We start from the raw sequence: 21,943 nt of genomic DNA on the forward strand, positions 1-21,943 counted from the left end.
TAACCTCTTGCCATTCAAACAATGATCTGGAGAACTGGTTCTCCCCTTTTGTGTCCCCTGGTGAGTCTGGATCAGTGGCCATGCACATGATATACTCCAGCTCAGTGCTGGCCACTGCATTCTGCATCTTAAGTTCTGCATCGATTTCTAAAAATTTTTTAAATTTTTTTTTTTTTAATTTTTTTTTTTTTTTTTTTTTTGTCAAAATGGGAAAACCACATGGCCAAACTTCTCTTACAGTTTGGGAAAATTTGTGCCGTTTATCCACTAGGTGACACTGTTCACCTACAGATCTTTTCAATTCGTGAGAAACCCCGCAAATCTTGCAGAAGATATTTTGCTCTTAAAGAAAAAGGAGGCCGGTTGCAGAGGAAAAGGAAAATGGACTATCAGTGAGGTGCGATAAAGGGCAAAACTAGAGGTATGAGACTTTACGGTCTGGTTTCAAAGTATTTACACTAAAATGAATTTTAAAAGATGTTTTTATCAGTCCCCTTTCGATGCCTTAGGAAATAGTTTTAATTAGGGAAAGAAAAAAAAGGCAGGCACTCACCGTCAGCACAAATCTCAGCCTGGCTCAGATTCTGACTTGAAGAACAGCGTGAAGAGAACTGCATGGTAACAGAGCCAGGGAGGAAGGAGAAAACAGAAGAATTTCTGCAATCTCATCTGAGGAGAGCTTAGTAGAAAACTCCTTTCCAGTGTTGCAAGGATTTCAGAATTTCATGTTTTCTCCAGTCTTAATGGGAATCCCAATTTCTGAAAACTGTTAATCTGAAAGAAACAAAAACTGGTTAAAAGCTGCTTGGATCTTAATGAAACATTTTGGCCCTATTTCATATTTAAATATTACTTTCTCTGTTAATATATTTTGCCTATAGAATCAAATGTTTTTTATTTCAAAAAGAATATATTTAATTATACAATGCTAAGTCGAAATGTTTTAAACTGAATATGGCAAGTGATGAGATATTCCAAAACCAAGACATTCCCACAAGACTTTATCAGTTTTTAAATAATGGTTTTGAATTTGAGAAATGTGCCATTGGAAAATTCCTATGCAAATCTGCTTCTGTACACTGCTTAGGAAGGGCTCAATGCAGAATTGATGCAGTCTGTGCTGAACTTGTCTGTGGTCTGGAACGCACTTTCAATGAAACTGGACAATTCTGAATTGAGCATTTCGAAAAAACTTTGGAAAAATCCACTTTCTTTCTTCTCACTTGCGCTACAGAGAGGCCAAAAGAAACACTTGTCACCTGAAGTCCTTAAGTCTGTCTTTCAGAAATACTAACAACCTGCAAATGTCAAGGGAAATAGCTCAGAGCTCTGGGTGTTTGGGATCTCTAGGAACAGGCTGGGAACCTCCAAACAGCAGGGAGGATTGCATGGGAATGTTCCAGCCCTCTGGGTTCCTCTCCCACTGTGAGTCAGCCTTTTTTTTTTTTCTTTTTTTTTTTTTTTTTTTTTTTTTTAATCACAGCCCATAAGAACCTTGTGGCCCAGCTCTTGTTCAAACATGACCACGTTTTTCAGACATCACCTTTAATTCCAAGTAGAAACCAACTGTCTAGCCACAATCAAAAATTGTATTTGGCTATGGCTCCAGGCATTCTCCCAAAATAAATTTTTGAGAAACATTTCCGTACCATACTGTACACCCTGGTATGGGAAAACATTTTTCCTATAATTTTTGCTACTGGGCTTTTCCCTCCTTGGTTGTAAAATAAACAACTAGCTAAAATAAAGCTCAGGGTTTATTTTTTGAAGGTCTCTTCCTCATTTGCACTCATCAGATCTTCCCCCCAAAACCCTGAGATGCCCAACCTGGGCTAACATTAATGAGGCAGAGTATCAAGTCTCCAAGATGCAAACCCACCTTCCCACAGTACTTCCAGCATCCTCTGGTCCCTATTACAGCCAGAAGACTGCTCATGACCCCAGCTGAAGCAAGGTCCTCCTTATGTGTCCTACTGAGCATTAGGCTCTCTCAATTTCTACCTGCTCATGCCACAGTTCAAGGTTTTTTTAGATGTTTGCAGATATCTGGAGATACCTGAGACTTATTCATCCCCATCACTGCTGGGAGCATGTGGCTGACCAGCAGTAAAGATGGACCAAGAGGCAAGCCTTGCTTCAAAGCTCTTGTGATCAGAGCACACAAGATAGGAGGGCAATAGAGACACAGGGATGCTCTGAGACTTTCTGCCTCTGAGCCAGAAGCCTGGGTCAGAGCTGAGGGGCTCATGGATCTCCTGTTGACCTGGCACTGGTCGTGGCATCCTTTCTGCCTTTCTGATATCCACACAGCAGAGCTGATAATTGTGTGAAAAGCCCTGGGAACTGGACAAGATAACAGCAGTTTTACAAGAGCCTAGAAGACACTGAAAACATTTATGGTGTTTTTGATGTAAAATTATTATTTTTCCCTGCTGCTCAATGCACACAGTAGCTGCTGGCACAGTTTCAACACTCAGATGGATGACGTTATTTTTACATTCTTGAAGTGGTTTTTGGCCCCACCTCCCACACACATTAGAGGGACAGGAAGGGGAATGAGGACTGTGTTAGGAATCAGCAAAGCCCCTAATTTGTCTCGCAGTGTGGAGAGAAGCAAATTTTACTTAGAGTGTAGCCACAGATTGAATTTCAGCTCTCCTCTCTGCAAGCTTTGGACGATATCATTCTTCCAAAACTGCTTCTGCTGTATGAGGAAATGCCATGGGGAAGGCACTGATGTTAAGGGCCCCAGTTTAAGAAGATGTGAAGCAAACCAGCACGGCAGGAGCTTCCCATACCAATGTAGCTCAGTCTTAAATCTGACAACCTCATGGATGTCAGACGCAGTTGGGGCTCTCCATTCCTATGAGTGCTAAAGACAGAAAATATTTTAAAAAATGAAATGACTGTGTGAAGCAGAGTAGAACCGCCCCCAACTCACTGCATTGATAACACCATTCAGATTTGAGACTGCACCTCTAAAGGCAAAGGGCAGGAGCTAGTTTAATTTTGAATATTTGCATCTCTTTCTCTTGGTGCATTGATATTAGATCTGCAACAATCTCCTAAACCTTTAATTTGAATAGCCATTATATGTCTGAGAAGGGAGACTGGACTCCTTGGGGGCTCTCAGAAATAAACAAATCATTTGTTTAAGCTTCAAGCAAGGTAAATGGAAAACCCAGAGTATGGTGCCTCAAGTCCTCTCCATTTTCCCCCCTTGTCAAACATTCCCAGATCCTTCAAAAGGAGAATCTAGCCATATTATCAGCAATGAAATGGCTTATAGCTGAAATTTGAAAAGATTTAACAATGTTCTTTGCAAGAATTGTGCTTCTCATTACATAAAACTCCAGGCTCCCAGGCAAACCACCACCACAGTGAGCCATTATGTCCTGCTGTGGCGGTGTCTCCACTTTCAAAAGGTAAAGATCCAGGGCTTTTTGACTTTGTTTTCCGTTCTTATTCCTTTTAAAGAAAAAGAAACCACAAAATAAAACACCACAAACCCACAACAAACCAAACAATATATTCACCACAGAAAAAGTCACAGCAGATTTATCTGCACTGGAACAGAGTCAGTCCTCATTTACACCATTTTTGCTCGACAGAGGACATGGGGGACATGGAGGGCCTGGACTACCAAGTGGAATGGGTGCAGGTTCCCTGCCCATCCCAATGATGCAGGGACAGAGATAGGGGCAGATGCAGGCTCCAAAAAAGCAACACACTGTCCAACAGCAGAGCCAGGACCAACCTCCCTTGCCCTCCACTGTGCCTCCTGCACCTATCCTTCAGAACAACAGAAAATCTGAGAATGCCATTTATCTTAGGCCAGAGTGCTTCTTTGGATGCTTGTGGCCTTTCCCAGACTGCCACCTGAGAAGGATGGGTGTCACAGGCTTTGCTCCTGCTACTGATCTCTGCTGCTTTTTGACCTGGTGTCTATCTCCTACACAGATGAACCTGAGATGCACCTGGTAAAAGGGAGCATGGGGATCCTTGGCCACCTGCTAATGTGGCTTGGAAATAAAATATTAGGGGTAAAATAAAATAAGATATAGTGAAAACCCAGCAATCAGATCCTGAAGATGATGCAACTAAATCTTAAACCGTCTGTTGAAAAATATACTGTCAATTGCCAGGCAAATTTCTCAGGTTGATATGGCAACTGGAAACACTGGAAATCAAAAAGCTGAGCAAATGTTCTTAAAGGAGAAAAATAGTCTTGCTCCTGATCAGCAGGGATTTCCATGCTCTGTTTCTCAGCCTGCCTTCTTTTAAATTCACAACCTACAGGAACAGCCGTGTCATGAGATGATGCTGATTTTATTTTCCATCATCAGAGACTGTTCCTTGGAGGCTGTGGTAACACCTTTGGGCTTTTGTGGGATGGATCTATAGTCACAGAGTAGCTCTTAGCCTCTCTTCAGCAGTAGCATCCACCTGCTAGCATGGCCCAGTGCCTCCACCAAAGCAATATTACTTTTTCATTTAACAGTGACACTATGTGGAGGGTAGGGTGGGAAAAGAGACAGAGCTCCTGGTTATCTGTATTATGACTGTATCACTTACATCACTTCCAGTCTCAGCAGAAATCTAGAACATCCCAAGAGTCCTGATCCCTCCCAAACATGTCACGTAGCTTGGGTCAGTGGGAATGGGTCAGCAGCCCACATGAACAGGAGAGTCACCTGCTGGCAAGCTGGCTGGGAAAAGATTGAATAACCCATAGGTGTTCAAAGAGCAGCTACAGGAAGAACATAAACTGTATTTGTTTAGTTTATGCATTCCCCTCCATGCCCAGCCAGTTTAATATGAAGCAGGAGAGGGAAGTGGATATTAGGCACCCAAGGCTGCCACTTGGGAAGAACTAGACAGAAAATTCACATTCATATGCCAGCTTCTTACTCCAAAAAGATTTAGAGGGAAGAATTAGGATAACAGGACAAAGGGAATAGGTGAACTTGAATGAAGAACTAGCAGTTCTAGCAGCTGGAACAAAAAAATGGGACATCAAAACAAAACCAAACGAGATGACTAGGAAATTATCTACCTGTTAAGACAGACCAGGACTCTACTAGTCTAATAACTAATATTTTTTTTTTCATTTCTAACCTTTTACTTTCAACCACAATTGCTTAATAAATAATCTCTAATTTACCATAAAAGGCAAAACTGACCTATTATGGATATGCTAAGAAAAGTGTTGGATGCAGGTGCCAGAGATGCTTGGCAAAAGAAGATAGTGTTTGCCATAAAATGATCAGTGTCCTAGGACAGGCTGCCTGTTTTGGCCATGCAAGCAAGGACAGATGTGATGCAGAACATGTGGCAGTAGCCTGTTTTCTGGGAGGACACCTACTCAAGCAGAAAAACCCTCCTTCCCACTTTACTCTCTCCCTTCACAAATGCTGAAAGAGTTTGATAATCATGACAAAGCCTCTCATATCAAACTGACCATATCTTCTTAAGCTGGAGTCCAGACAATAAAAAAATCAATTAATATCCATCCTCTGAAGGGGATAAGACAGCATTAAAAAACCCACCTCAGAAACCAAAGGGGGCAATCCGCTCTTATTTTATATTTATTTTATCTTTTATTTAAACAAAGTATTGCTATTCTTTTCTCTCCCTACAATGAAGTTAATAGATTTATTCATCAAGTTTTCCAAATTTAGACATCAAACTGATGTTTTTCTCCCACTGCTAATTTTATTCTTAGCAGCACTTACATAAAGGCAAGTATTGCAATATGACAAAAATACAAACCTCCTCTGACCTGGAATGTACCAGCAGGTAAAGTACAGGGGAAAGTAAAGGCAACTTCTCAACCAGGCTCTCTGAAACAGCAGGTCTTAAAATAGAATTTAGGTTTTTTTAATACTGTTTCCTCTCAAGATCTACATTTGACCTATCTGCCTTTGTAGTCTGGCACTAGGCTCGTAGGCTGTGCCCTCACATTAACACAGTGGTTCTGGATGATGCTGTGCTTTGCAGGAAGGCTGGGGCTCCTGGCCTAAGCTCAGCAAGCAGCATCTCATGTCTGTGGGGGGTACATGCCTGGTCACAGAGGCCATGTCCATGCTCTCACTGTGTTGGGTGCCAGCCTCTTCCTAAATACTGATTTTCCTCCAGTCTGTTTCTCTGCAAGCAAGTCATGCTCATATTTGGACTGAGATGCTGAGCACTCACCTTAAGTTTGTATTCTTGCACTTAGCCCGGTTTGGAACATTTGGACCCCAGCAAAGAAAAGAAAGGTCCAGTCCTGCACATTCTTCCATCTCCTCCTGAGTACAGCAGGTGTCTGCAGTTGGAGGTGGTGTGGCAAAGCATAGGAAAGCAGAGGAGCTGTGCCTGTGATGGTTCTTCCAGCACAACGGGCAATCTGCAAGAAACACTACAGGGTCTCTGCCTTTTCCCACCTTTTCCATTTCCCAAACTGATGTGGTTTAATGTTGGTGAAAAGGATGCTGCCTGCCTTAGCTGCCTGTGGGCTGCCTGCTAAAGAGCCAATATACACCCGTACAAATGCCCCAGAGAAAGTGCCACAGGGTCAACTTCAAGACCCAGCATAGGAAAGCACTGAGCAAAAGCCAAGACCAAACCTAGCTTTAAACTTTACTGAGCACACAAGGCACTCTCACAAGTCATTATCACTCAAAGAGGGTAATTCAGAGTGCTGTCACCAGAGAAGGTGAGCCCACTCTGCAACTGTTCATTTCTTCAACGGCACCTGCTACTGTGCACCCCATCCAGTGGAATCCTGCCTGGCAAAATAAAACCCAGCTCCCAGTAAGGCTGCAGGTTTCCACCAGCTTTTGCAGTGCCTGAGTCCCACACACCCCCATTGGCCCCGTCCGTGCCTCATTAGTTTGGCTTAATCAAGTGACAAGCATCACTCAAGGCCGGGGAACTGCTGTAGTCAATGCGGTCCATTCTCTGCTGGATAGACACATGTCACACCCATTAGCATCAATGGGAGTCAGAAATGCACAGTGGAGAAAGGCCCCAATGTGTCCAACGCACATTAGGAAGGAACAGAGAGGCCAGTTCAGCCCTGGGGTAAGAGCCTGCAGCTCGGTCATGCCTTGCAGTGAAGCCGAAATTCAACTGAGCTTCAATCCAGCCAAAAGCAAAAAAACAAAACACCAAAAACCCACATAACAAAATAAAATAGAAAGGAAAAAAATGGTATCACCTGGTAGGTGGCTGAGTCCTATCTAAAAACCCCATACTAGCAGGCTGAGGGCCGTGGCACGACACCAGAGAGGTGTCCTAACACCAGCACGCGCCCGCGCTGAGCGGCATCAGGGCTGCAGCCTTTCGGCAGGGAAGCGTCAGGATAATTTCCACTTCTGTGGTGGATAAAAAGCCTCCAGTCTTTAGGGTTGTCAAAGTGATATTTCTCAACAGACCTGAAAAGAAAAAAAAAGGAAGGAAAAAAAAAAAAGAAAGAAAGGGAGACAGGACGGAGGCCCTGAGGACGGCCAAAACAAGCAGGCTGTGTGTCAACAGGCAGAGCAAGAGAGGGGCCACCGCACCCTCTGCGCGTGTGTTGAGGCCCCATCCTTAGCTGACAAAAGAGGGATTCTTCATTGAAATCTGTGTGCCCTTGCCAAGGGTCTGGCCTAGTAGGAGTTACATGCGAGCCAAAACAATTGCAATCTTGGATTTTCCCAGTTTGGGGAGGTTTATACTTCCCTTTTTCTTCTTTCTTTTTCCATTCAAGTTGCTACTTATTCTCTTCAAGGTTTCAAATAAAAGTTAAATACAATCATTTGTAAATACAACTCTAAATATTATCCCAATTCTTCTATGTTCATACTGTTAGAAGAGTAAGCCTGTAGGGTGTCATGGCACGTACTTCAGTAGTGTCCCTGTCAGCAATCTCAGGCAGTTACACAATATGTTTTTTAAACATTTGCTTTTAAATTTGTCTTTAAAATGAGTGCAACCCCATAAATATTATTATTGGGCACTTGGGTCATACTTATCCCTCATGACACTGTTTCCCATGTTGGTGTATTGCCTAGACATGGCGCATGGTCTGCCCTGTATCTACACCTTTCCCATAGAAATTCCCCTAGAACAGTGATGTTGGGCTTGACTTGCCTTTTGAGAAATAAAAATCTAGTCCAAAATATGTAGTTTTATATCAGGCTATAAATGTTGCACCGGTACTCCTAGAGTTAATAGCCATAATATATATCCCAAGCAACTGTCTTTAGCTTTCTCATGTGTTAATTCCTTCTAATCCTGTTATCAGTATAGGTAGCTGGACAAACAGTATGATAATAAAGCCATATTTATAATACTTGTCCTTCAGTCCTAGATTAACCATGAGATTTCCCAAGCACCTAGGGATTTGATTTACCTACTGCGTGCAAATCATCAGGAAAAAGAAAGTATCCAGGAAAAGATATTTGCTTCCAGACTGTATTGTTTACCATCTGCTTTCCCCTTGATCTGTATGTGTGTCTGATCTATGCAATTTATTTATTCTAGCCCTTAACGATAGTTTAATGAAGGCTCTAAAGATCTGGGACAGTATCAGCATGCTGAAGGAGTTTTGTATGAGCATCAGACATGTTCCTTCATGTCTTCCAAGTGCTGCCCCTTTAACCACAATCAAGAGTTTAAAAAAGTGGAAAGAAGAAAAAATGAAGAAGCTCTTTCCTTCATGACTGCTACAGGTGCTTACTTAGTTCTGGATAAATACAGCCCTCCTCTCCCCCCCCTCCAACCCACCACCATTTTTTTTTTTAATTCCTCTCAACGTGTCGTAGCTTTATATGAGGCTAATGGAGCAAGGCAATGCTCAAACGTCAAATTAAACTGCACAGCTCTGTAATCACTCAGACTGACATGGCATAAAAGGATAATTAGTAGTTCATTACATGGAACATTGTTTGTTCAGCTAAATTGATTTCTCTCAGCTGCCCATGTTTTCTGTTTACTTAGTGGGTGCTCCACTGCACATTCTTATTTGTGAACTAGGAAATCCCTTCCCCTGAACTTTTTTTTTTCCTCTAATCAGCACTGAGTTTTTAAATATAGTTTGCTGGAGGTAGATGAACCTCCAAAATTACAGACAGGTGCGTGGCAACAATGGCCTGTGTGGAGTGATATGCAGTGCAAAACAAGCTGTGGTTAAGGAAACCTGCCCAAGTATCCCAAAAAAGGCCATGTGCTCCCATCTGCTTTGTACATAGAAATTCCTAGCCTGGTCGTTTGCTTTTCAACTTACAGTGAACTTGCCTTTCTCTCATAGTGGAAAGAGGGGAAAAAAAAAAGGAAAAAAAAAAAAAGAGGGGGGGGGGTGTTTTAATCTCACAGTGCTGAAAGTGGAAATCCTGCAATAAAGTCTTCTGTAAAGCTTCCCTTTTTCTCACAGGGAAAAGAGGATATTGTTGTTTTAAACATGCTTTTCTTTCTGCTTGCAATTAGGGCTGAGGCACAACTATCCTACTTCAAATGTTTCTACACTAGCTGCCTCATGAAACCTCTTGACTCAACTGAATTTCAAAATCCTGACAGTACTTACAAGTAAATGTGTTGGAGTCATCAACTCCCACACTTCCAGTGTCAGTCTCAATACCTTTATGTTTTGCTTAAAGCCCTAACTTCTGGAGTAATTTTAATTATTTTAAAAAAATAAATACAGGGTTCTTGCTTAGGTAGAAAATGTGATCCTTAATGAGTCAGAACATGGGAGAAAAACAGAAAAAATACTTATTTTTTTTAAGCCTATTTGTAAACCTGCTCTGGTGCTGCCCGCAGCATCTCAGCTGCCACCAGAAACCACCCACCACACCCCTTTCTCATGGGCCTTGCAGAAACTACTTTTTCAGTGCTGGAGTGTTTGAGCTGGAATCCACAATTATTTTAACCTGGTTTCTAGAAGAAGTTTACACTGTTTCCCACAGTGACCCCATAAGACAATCAGAGCTCACTTTTTCTAAATTTCAGTGACATTTAAAGGCAGGTTCCTACCTTTGATAGCAATATGAAACTATTTCCATGCCCTGCTGCTCATTCCAGCCTCTACCATCTCCTCCCTCCCGCCCCCAGCCCTCTCTCTGGAATGAGCTGATGCAGCTGAAAATAAATTTTCTGTTTCTGCCAGATTATTTTGTAGGAAGATTAGATGCCTCAGCCAGCTCTCATCATGGCACCAAGGATGGCTCTTTTGCCAGCTGGTTAGGGGACAGGAGGGAGCAGCCAGGATGAGCTGGTGAGTGGGAACTATTTGGGCTCATGGGTATTGTGAGAAAATGAACTCTGAGCTGTGGGTAGATGAACCCCTCACAACAATTCCACCCCAGCTTTATTCATTACCTCCGTGGACCTTAAGGCCATACCATGACCCTCAGCACATCCTAGCCAGTCATGTGTAAAAGCAAAGATATTTTAGTGCCACGTAAATCTCTCCAGATTTTTTTTCCTCTTTCTCATTTCCTCTTAGTCATTTGGCAGGGACCCCTTTCTCTCCATTGCTGTCTACAGCAGCAAATCATTCTTTTTCCATTATTCACTCTGTATTTCTACTTGTTAACAGCTGCCCTCAGCATCCTTTGATTTAACCCCATCACCTCAACACAGATCACCTTTAAACTTACATTTTTTCTAAACCATTTCAACCACATCTTACGAATATATCAGGGTCTCCCCTTTGGGAACCACGTAGCAGCTACGAAGCCATTTCTGTGACAACACAACCCTTCAGCCTGGTTTTTACCAGGCATGCTTGCACATCTCACAAGGCAGCAGGTAACCCCCATCTCCTTTGGGCACATATATACCCTGAGTAGCAATTTCTTTCTACGCTTAGGGCAGGTTTGCAATTAGTCTCCAACTGAACTGATCTGCACAGGGGCCCACCAGTGGCATGGATCATAGAATCTGCCAAGATAGAAGGGACTTGGGCCTGCCTGGCCCCATGGAAAAGAAGCATCATGCTTGTTCCAGCCCCACGGTGAGCTCCCTCTCCACACACACATCTGGAGACCCATGGGATGGAGACAGGTTTTTCTCCTGGCTAAGGCTGGGCAAGCATTAATAATTTTGGCTGCTGAACCAAAACCTGCTTAGAAAAGGGCAGAAAAAAAAGGGAAAAAAATAAAAGAAAAAAAACCCTTGTGCTTTATGTAGAAGGATAGGATCAATTTGTCTCCTTCTGCCCTAAAATGAAATAAAAATAAAATTCTGTTTGAGTAGTTGTGAGTAAAACAAAGGATAAAGGAAAACCCTGAAATATCCTGTCAATGGTCTCTTCCTTCAGTTACCAGCTTAGTGACAAAGCCTTCACCAAAACCAGCAGCCATTTCATTCTAATTCCTTCCTCTGCAGAAACTGTTTGGAAAAAAAATACTTGAAAAATACGATTTACACCTGTGACAACCTTCAATGTAACGACAACCTCATTTTCTGAATGAGGAAACCATTTACTAAAAGAAAATAGGTCCAGAAGGCATCTTGACCTCAAATATGAGTATCAGCAACAACACTCCCTGTGCATCAGAGTAACACCACACAGACACCCTGTCCAGTGGCACCTTCTCACCAACCACCTAATTCCTGTAAATGAAATGGAGCGTTTTCTGCAGTCAAGCATCACCCTTTCAAAACACTGTATAAAATTTGTACTATTGCCTTCTCCCGTAGCACTGAGAGGCATTTCACCAGAGGGCTGATTTCTCTGATGTTATGGCTGCTTTGGGTCCTGCTCTGGCTCTCCTCCAGGTTGCCCAACAGCTCCTTACCCTACACTATCACAGCTTCAACTAAGTCACCTCACTCCCTACCATGACTTGCTACTTTCTGCCACACTAATGAAGCTTCCCTTCTGGATCTGGCTGGCACAGAGGATGGGTGAATCACTGCTGCAGCAAACCCACAGTCTTTCCAAGATGATTTTGCCACTCCCCAGCTATGGGTACAGCTCTGCAGCAGATCTTTCTGATTGGAAACCCTGGCAGGTTGCCGTCTCCTCCACCAGTCCACCAATACTGGTGCTTTCGTAATTCTCTTGTTCACTCATGGCACCACAGGGCTTCTCATCAGAAGTGTGGAACTGGAAAATGGACAGGTCCTGTTTCTGCTGCAAAGCAATGTGAGTTTGTGCACCTCAAATCTCCAGCAAAGTGCTCAATCTTTAAGCAGCCTTTAGTAATTCTCTCCTGGGAAACTCCATCAGCATGTAACCTTTGTTACACTATCTGTCCCTGTACAATTTGCTCACAGTAAACTAATTGCCTCAAATAATTTGTTTGATCCAAGACACATCTTTAAAGGGAGTTTCCACAGACTGTCCCTGGCATTCAATACAAAGTTACCAGTCATAATGAAATCCAAACTAACCATTAGCTCATCTGCCATCTCAGCTATCCAAGCTTTTTTCTGGCTCCAAGGGTCCAAATTTCCAAGTATCTGGACAATTGAACCTTCCTCCATAACTGTCTCCATTTGAGGGCAATTAGGTCATTTGGGTTTGGACCTCTCATTGCACAGGCTTCTGAATGTGTCTGGGATAGTAAGAGCTCTGCTGGCGCCAGCATCCACTGTCCCCACACATTTCCCAGATCCCACTGCCTTTTCAGCAACCAAACTTCTCCTATGGTTGTTTAACCACCCAAAACAGAACAAGCAGTTCTGCAAGTTAACGAAGTTAATGAAGCCTGGTTTCCTGTGCATTTACCTCTCATCATTGCCCTTGGTGTCTGTGGATGAAGTTCCAGTAGAAGTATTTGACATAATTGGTCATTTATATACATTTTTTTTCTCCCTCCTATATTGATTTTCTACAGTTTGACCCCCTTCCTCAGAACTAATTGGAAATCTCTTGAAACCTATAGGAACTTACTGATCTTTGAGACCCTTATATTTTTGTAAAGTTCAGAGGAAATCAGCAAATGAGTTCAGAAGTCATTAGCAGGGGACACAGGGATGGATACAGACAGCACACCTGTCTAAGCTTTTGGTTCCACAGGAAAACAGAAGAGCAGACACCACTGTGCTGAAGCAGTGCAACACCCGCTGTCCCACCTCACCCTGGCAGAAAATCTCCACCACTCTGGGAGGGGGATGCTCACAGACAGTGGTACCTGTCCCACCTGACCCACCCCTAAGTCCTTTTGTATCACATCTTTCCCTGTTTTGGTGTGTAGATGAACTACTTCCACTGCACTATTGCAAATCGCTTTAATTTGACTACATTAACTTTTATTTTTGGCTGTTGTTTTAAAACACCTGAAAGCAGACAAGAGTCTCCCTTGTCGCATACTTGACACTGATTCACTTGTTGCATTCTTGGTAGTTCTCTTCCCCGGTGCCTGATTCACCTAAACTCTTGCATGGGAGATTAAATGATGTTAAGCAGATGTTTGTTGGTTTTGCCTTTCTTTTAAGCTACTGGATAATTTTTGCAAAGATTAACATTACCCTTCCCAAATGATTTCAGATAATTTAACAGATATGTAAAAAAAAAACATGTTCAAAACACATTCGTATGTACTGAGTATAAATAAATAAATGTAAACTGGAATAAAACTGTTATGAACTGTTCCAAAAATAAACAGTTAAAAATTAACTGATGCCTTTGAAGAACTTTAGCCTAAGCTGAAGAGATTCATAAACCACAGGTACAGCTCACTAGTGAGTAGGTATTAAACACCACCAACCACAAGAAGCTCCCCCCTCTGCATGGTATCCAACTTGTTTAACAGAAAAAATTAAAAAAAGAAGCCAGAAAAATAACAATCTCTTAGGAAGAACAACATCCATGCCACTTGCTGCTCTGAAAGGGCTGCCCATCCTGAGGTCCACATCCCACCTTTTTTCTACTCCTCCTCCAAGTTACTGCTTATTGATGTGATAGAATATAACTCCTGCCATCACACCTCAATTAATGAAGTGTTAAAGTGACTGCTGGTACTTATGCATCTACTGTGGAGGCTGCACAGGGAGAGAAAACAAGTCCTGCAACAGAGCCAAACCCACAACCACCAGAAGCCTTCTAGGACTGGGTGGTGGAAGTACAACTCAGACACTGATGCTTGCTGGTTCTCCTGGTTTTAGACCCTGATCATACAAAACCACTAATGCACATAGCCACAAATACAAATAGTTTCTCTAAAACCAAGGGAGCTTTTCATGTGAATAGATTTAAAAGAAAATGCAAGGATTTACAGGATTAGGGTCTGAAATTCTTGGCTTTATGTCTTTCAATGGAGTCATACAGTGCCAGTCACACACCACAAATGCTATCATTTCAAGAAACAGAATGTTATAAAATGCCAACAACATCACTAGAGATGAGATTTGGGGTCTCCTTACTTGGCCAACCTGATGAAACAGGATTAAGCTCCAAATGAGCCAGATTGCAAACTGAGGCTATAAAGATCAGTGATCCTTAATTTCTGGCTGATAAAAACAGGTTTTTGCTTCTCTGACTTCAGCTTCTGACCAAAGTTAATTTTAACCGTTATTGATATTTTGGTCCAGACACAATATAAAAAAACATCTCTTCATGTAATCAGTTTATAGTACAAGACCCTCATCCCTGATTTTAGAAATAGCTTTCTTGGAGAGCAGCAGTGGCTAATTGCTTCAGAGTGTACCATGCTTAGTGATATACTAATTCAAGGTTACATCTCTGGAAACTTCCATAATAAGGTGCCAAAATGCCCCAGACACAAAAATCATTGATAGATTGAACAAATAGAACTTATTTCAATAGGCTCAGCTGGGAAATAGCCCACGGGAGCCCTCTTTGACATTCCAACCTGATTTTACAGTAGCATCTCTAGATCTTTTCCTCATCAGTTACCAACATGCTACCAGTCAAGAGATTTTGCATCTAGCCAAGGTACATGATTCAGTAAACTGCAGTGGGGTCATCACCAAAGCTTTCTTGTTTCTTCCTATATGAAAGCAAATATAAGCATTTCATCAATACTTCATCTGTTCATTCATCTCTGGATTAATAAAATTAAAAACCAGTAAAATGTAGATAGAAAAGAAAGGCCAGTAGAAAGCAAACTGCATTTGCAGAATTGCTTATTTTGATCAGGGGTAGATCAATGTTCTCTCTCTTTCTTACTCTGTAATAGAAGTGGGGTTTTTTGGCCTCCAATTTCTGGCAAGCAGAACTGAGGCAGGGGAAAGAGAAGGGCATGTGAGAGTGTGGAAGGCACACAGGGTGCCGACTCCAGGAGTTAGGAAATGGGAGTTACAGAGCAAGATGGCCTATTTTTTATACTCTTTAATGTGAGGTCTGTTTTTTGGTTTGTTTTTTTTTTTTAAAAAAAAACCCTCTCAGCAGGAACAGCAAAGTTTTCCAAGCCATCACCTAGCAACAAACCCCAGAAAAACATTTGCAAAGCAGTTTTGCATCATTGCCATCCCTGGAAGAACTAACTTGTTGAAGGCTGAATTTGCTATGGGAGGGATTGAATGCTCTGTTCTTATTCAGAGTGCTGAGACGTGCAGTCCTCTTTCACTGAGAACAGAAATTCATTAATACACATACACACACACAGTAAGTGTTGCTTTGGAGGTGTTCTCAGACACTGTTTGGACCACAGGGGTGTGGTTTCAACTGAAATCTATGTGAAAACCAATTGAAACAATTTCTTCCTTCACAGTATATCATTCCACCTTACAGATTATATTTACAAGCACTTTCTGCATGGTGGATAACAGGATCAACATTTAATCTCAAAATCTATTCTTAAGAGAATTTAATTTCAAAATAAAATAATTTTGGTGAAAAAAACCTTCATCAGAGCAGATGACACTTGCTTTACCCATTTGAAGTCACAGTGAACACCACATATCTTCACCAAATGAAATAATTTTCATCAGTACATTTACAAAAAAAAAAAAAAAAAAAAAAAAGAAAAAGAAAAAGATGATATTTGCTGAAGATGATATTTGCTGAAAGATCATCTTTTTCTAGTAGGATTCTTCCTCTTCCCTTCCCACTGACCACAAGGAGTTTTCACGACCTCTAAGGCCTTTAACTGTCATGACCAATGGGAGCAAGACCCTACAGAATCCTCTTCAAAGGGTCTTCCCACACAGTGCAAACCCATGCTTTGTTAGATGTCCTCCAGTTTGCTCAGAGCACCATCAAGAGCCATTTCCTCTCAGCATGCAGAGCCCAGAAACAGTATGACCTTGTCAGTGTAGCATTATGCTGTGTGAATGCTAAGGTTAATCAGTCCAGTTGCCTCAGAGGGCTGACTTGTGCTTCTGGTTCTCATTAGCACCACCTCCAAAGTTCCTGTACCATGTTGCACCTCATACTCTAAGCAAATAATGAATTTATTTTTTCATAGTTAGTGGGCATAAACACTGTAGTATTATTGGGCCAGGAAAAAAAAAACCAAAACACCCAGCTAATAGTGGAGTTACTTAGTGACAATATTACTTATATTGACAATTCACCATCCCTAACTGCTGTAACAGCTGAAATACTGCTAAGGGATCAACTCTGTGGCTAATATGTACATGGAGCAGAGAGCTGAGCAGAATAGTCACATTACATTCAGTATGGCATTTAACCTCCAAATCTTCCCAGTCCAAGTTGTGGAGACACTTTCAAGGGGCATTAGTTGTTGTCTATAATCACTTTAGACCAGAGTGTGCAGAAAGAAGAATTTCCTGGAGGATATGGATTTAATCCCACACTGGTTATACATAATCACTGCTCAGCTTTGCATACAGTCTTCTCCCAGCACTGGTTACCTCCCTTATCAGCTGTAGGAGTTTTGCACAGCTTCCAAATACTTTCTGGGATATTTTTGGGTATTACCCCTTTGCTGTTTTGCCTAGCTTTCAGCAGAGAGCAAAAAACATTTGGAACTCCACTGTGCTAACAATGAACAAAAACTGACTCGTGAGCATTCCCGTTTTGTTGGGAGGTGTTTGCAAAGAGAGAACGTTTTCTTTCTTTTCTTTGCAGCTAAATAAATGGTTATGCTCTGAGCTCTTAAAATCTTCCCAAAGTGTTCGTAGGCCCTTGGGAGCATTAATATAATCACAGGTTTGTGACCCACCCAGTAGGGGTTAAGTACTTCTACATGGTTTGTTCAGAGGATGTGCTGCTCCTTTGCTCCCAGCTTTATGCACTGAAGTCACTGGGGGTATCACACATGCAAAGCTGGTATAAGAGTGAAAAATCAGACCCGGCGTCCCTGTGTCATTCAGCAGATCCTGCTTTGTCAACTGTGGCTCCTTGCACAGCCAACGCCTGAACTGGCAAGCGTAAGAGGGAGGACTGACCCTTCAAGTCCTCATTTCTCTCATTTGATCTCAGCAAACGTTTCATCCTGTCACTGCTTCCTCTCGTGTTGTGTCTCTTCTTTTTAACATCTCTGTGTAACCTCGACTAAGTCACCACTCAGAAGGCTAGCAAGGGCAAATACAATCTATGGAGGGGTTGCTTCCCCCTCCCAAATCATCTCCAGCATTGCCCCTCTCTGTTCCTCTTGCTCTGATTTCTTACGTTCATTTTGCTTCCCAGCTGTCACCAGGTGGACAGTGGTTGTCAGGCTTAGATGGGAAGATGGGGCTCTTTCAAAAATTGACATTTCTGTGGAACATATACTGCTGTCTTTCATGACCTGAAAATTTGCAGCTGAATTAGTGACACTACTGATAGTCTCTCACCTCCACCACGTTGCAAAGACAACAAGCCTACAAGAGACATCCCACCTACACCTACAATTTCTGTGCTTTCTACTTGATACCAACCTAAGATCACAGGTCAGCATTTTAATAATACAGTACACATCATATGTACTGACAACGTGGCCTTCAGACAGATATATACACAGTGGGACACTACATTCAGAAGAGCACATTTTGGCAAGGGCAAAGTTGCCTAGCATCTGCAATGAGGGCCTGCAAGTCAAGATGTTTGGCTACTACTACTACTTTTCTTTAATCTTTTCTTGCAAAACAAGGGTAATATTTTCCCGTGACATTCTTTAGACTACTGTGCAATTTTAGTAACTTTTATAAAAGACATTGAGATCTTCAGGAGGATTATAAAAAAGCAGAATTTGATGAGTATGGTACCATGGTGGAGACAACTGTACACTGGAGGTGAAATTCATATCATCAGTGTCCAAACCATAATGGAAAACTCTCACACTTGCTTGATCAAGTGCTACTTGTACAAGTTACTGCCCAGGTCAGCTGCAACTTTAGACCCATATGCTTAGTTTAGTTTCACATTAATTATTTGATATTAATATTCATATCAATAATGTGCAATTTTCTGGTGTATTTATATTTTCAGAATGACAATTGAAATAGCTTTCAGCTGCTTCTTTCTGAGGCAGAACAAGTAGCAGCAGCACTTTAGTGCCATATTAACAGTTTATTATAATAAAGATGCTATCTTGGAACACTCATCAATGTCAATATTGCAGCTGTACATACTGCAAGTGGATGCATAATCAATGATATAAAGCTTGTATACAACAGATAGAAACAAGATAAGGTAAAATAAAAGCTGTAAGCTGAAATATGTAGTCGATTACTCATTGAAGCCGACAAAATTCCTGACATATCTGTGATCCAAAGAGCTGAATATGAGCCTTTTAAGAAATGCTTATTAGGAACACACAAACCACAGGTCACACCAACGATCATTACCATCCCAGGACAAAGAAGTGATACATAGAAATGTAGAAAAAGGCAGAAACAGGCTGAAGCTACATCTGCTCTCTGTAGGGAGCAAAGGAAGAAGCTACCTTCTTGCTAGGATGCTGACATTGGACTAGAAATAAGGATAAGACACACTACCTACCAAACCCAGACATTTTTGCAACAAGGGTTGTACGTAACTCATTGAAGTGAAGTACAGAAACTAGCTGAGAAGTGGTGTGATAAGCTTAGCCTAACATTAGAAAACAGTGCTAACAAAGAGACAAGTAACCCACTGAGGTATTCTCCCATCAGTGCCATAACACTGAACTTATGGAGCCACCTCTCCCTTCTCCTAGAAGAAGTCTCTGGGATCCAGTAGTTTTGGCTGAACAATAGGTATTATACTCAGCTTCCTTCTTCCACTCTTTTTGTTGGAACTTATTTACAAAACTCACTAATTTAAATTTTATTTTAAAAAATTAGCATCTCTGGAACATTAGTCTTGCCAGGAAATTTAGTTTAAATTGGCTAATAGCTTCAACTGTGACTGGAGAGGAATGAATGCTGTCCAGGTCTGACTAAATAAAATTTCCTTAGGAAACCAGACTTTAAATTATACACAGCATTATAGAGTGGCTAGCTCAAGAGTGATCCTAGAAAGATAATGGAACCAGTTGTTCAGTATTTTAATAACAGATAATTCATGCCAAGAACATAATTCACACTAGTGTATACATTAGTGTACTTTTGATAAAGGAGTTAGCAAAGCTGAGAGATGTTTTGGGGGGTGGAAGGGTAGGTAGAGGGATTAAAAGGCAGGCTCATGAATACAGTTGTTACCATAGGGTTCCTGAACTTTTCTAAGCTGAGTGAAATTTTGAGTTAAAACTTGTGTTGAAAGGAATCACACAGCATATTCTTTCTGTGTCTTGAAACCATCTTTGTGATGGGGGCAATTTTTAGGGGCGAAATACCAATTACCTGGATGCATTGAAGGAAATGAGTAAATATTCCCCAATGGTCTTGCAGTATTTAAAGATTTTTACCAACAGCTGAGGCGACGATATACAATTCTTGCTGATAAAGTTTCAGCAGACATCACCAAGATTAGTTAGTATTACAGACTGAGCCGAATCTCCTGGTCAAATGATTGTGATTCAGTTTGGCTGCATTTAATACAGCCAAATGCAAGGTGATACATCTGGGAACCTGGAGGGCAGATCACAGCTATAAGATGGAAGAATCTGTCTTGGAAAAAGGTGACCCTGAGCAAGACTGAAAAAGTCAGTGGAGATAATAGCTTCAACATGAGCTTTCAGTGCAAAGCTGCAGCTAAAAGGGCAAGGGTGTCTTCTTAGTGTATGAAAAGGGAGGTATCAAGTTAGGGATGGGGAAGTGATCCTGCCTCAGTGGGGAGTTACACCAAGATCAAGACAGCAAAACTCTGTCTAGTTTGGAGGTCCACTTGTGTAACTGGAAACAGGGAAAAGAGTTCTGGCAGGAACCACACAAATAATACAGGAGCTGGAGAACTAGACTCACAGGGAAAGATCTAAGGAGCTCAGTACATTCAGGTGTTTCAGAAGCAGTTTGGGAGGAGACTTGCTAATTATAAATGTTGAATGAAATGATTCTCTGAGACAACAGGCAATTTCTGCTCCCAGGATTCATTTTGGCAGTATCTGGTGCCACACAAGCATAGCAGAACATTCTGGGTTTCCAGGGAAGACAGTGCTGCTAGAACTTCCTGGGAAGGCATTAAACATGATAAATATAGACACTGACACATGCTATCAGTTTTACCTGGGCCCCACAGAACAACAGAATTATACTATTGTGCTGCAGAGATCAAAAGAGACCACCATGCTGCTATACCCAAACTTCATCTAGCCTTGTATTGACTGCTAGGAAGGCCAGGTCTGCAAAATACTGAGTAGTCTCAGCTGTAGAGGAACAATGTCTTTTTAGTATTAGTAATTTTATATTTAATTTTATATTTATTTTAGTATTATCGTTCAATTTATCCCAACTAAACCAGTCTGTCCTTATTTATATGGGTTTGTATAATTATAAATAAATACAGGAGCATATATTACCTAAAAGAACTTTTGTCTGGGAAATTATTTTAATGATAAACATGTTTTTATAATAGAACTTGACTTGCACAAATTGGTGTTGTGGGGGCTATTCCATTGGTGTTTCAACATGAAAATAGGCTGTGAAGATCACGCTGTTACCAGTTCCCACCCTTTCTCAGCTATCCCCATGAACTGAAATCCTAAACTTTAAATTTGGAAATTACCTTGCTTTATAACAAGATACTGAGTTAACTCTAACTCTCTATGTGAGGATCTTCTTTCATTTCTAGAGAAGTCAGAGTGGTATAGGGGAAGTCCAGCTTGTTTCACACAACTACCTTAAAAAGCCTCAGAAGAATGTATTGCACATAGCTGTAACTATTTTGAGTTTCTGCTAAGTGATGCTCTCAATTTTGCTGAATGATTTGCAGCTAATCCTCAAATACTTGCACTGATGTGGATAACCCCACCCACTAATTACTTGGAAAAATATATCCTAGGTCAGGTGTTCCTCCTGCAGTCATACCTGGCACCAAGCATAAACCAGAAGTTGTTTCCTGACAAGCTATATGACACATCATGTTGCAATGTGAGGGAAGAGACATTTTTCCATGTTTACCACCCACTGTTTAACTTGCATAGAGAAATGCCATCTCTTGAGTTTACTCAGCAGAGAGAAGCTGTTCAGACCTCTCAGTCCTTAGGCTGTCCGAACATTTTCAGAAAGGCAGTGACTGCTCCCTCAGAAAAACAGGTCAGAGGCTTTTAAAACAAACCTCCTACCCAAAAATGTTCTCCCTCAAGTTTCAGGAGTTAAAGCCCACTCTTTAAGAATTATTTTCACAGCCTGCATGAGGTGCAGCACCGATGGCTCCAAGCGAATCCCCTAACACAAAGTCCCCCCAGCACACAGCTTTTGCTAAATCCAGACTTGAGGCCCGAGCCCACTCTCATTCTTGTGACTGCCAGACAGAATTCAGCAGAGCACTCTCTGAGCTTCCATTTCTGAGACTGTGACATTTTGGATATCTGAAAATTATGTCAGTTGAAGGCACTGAGCTGTGTTGAGCCCAGGGGCTGTGTGCCATCCCAGTGCCTTGGGAAATTGCTGTAATTTTACAGGCGGGCTCATTCAGCAAGGGTTACCTGGCTTTTTGTGAGAACACTGCAAGGATGTCACAGAGTATGTTCACAAATTGCTG

The sequence above is a fragment of the Heliangelus exortis genome, chromosome 9 (genome assembly GCF_036169615.1).
Source record: "Heliangelus exortis chromosome 9, bHelExo1.hap1, whole genome shotgun sequence".
NCBI lineage: Eukaryota > Metazoa > Chordata > Aves > Apodiformes > Trochilidae > Heliangelus > Heliangelus exortis.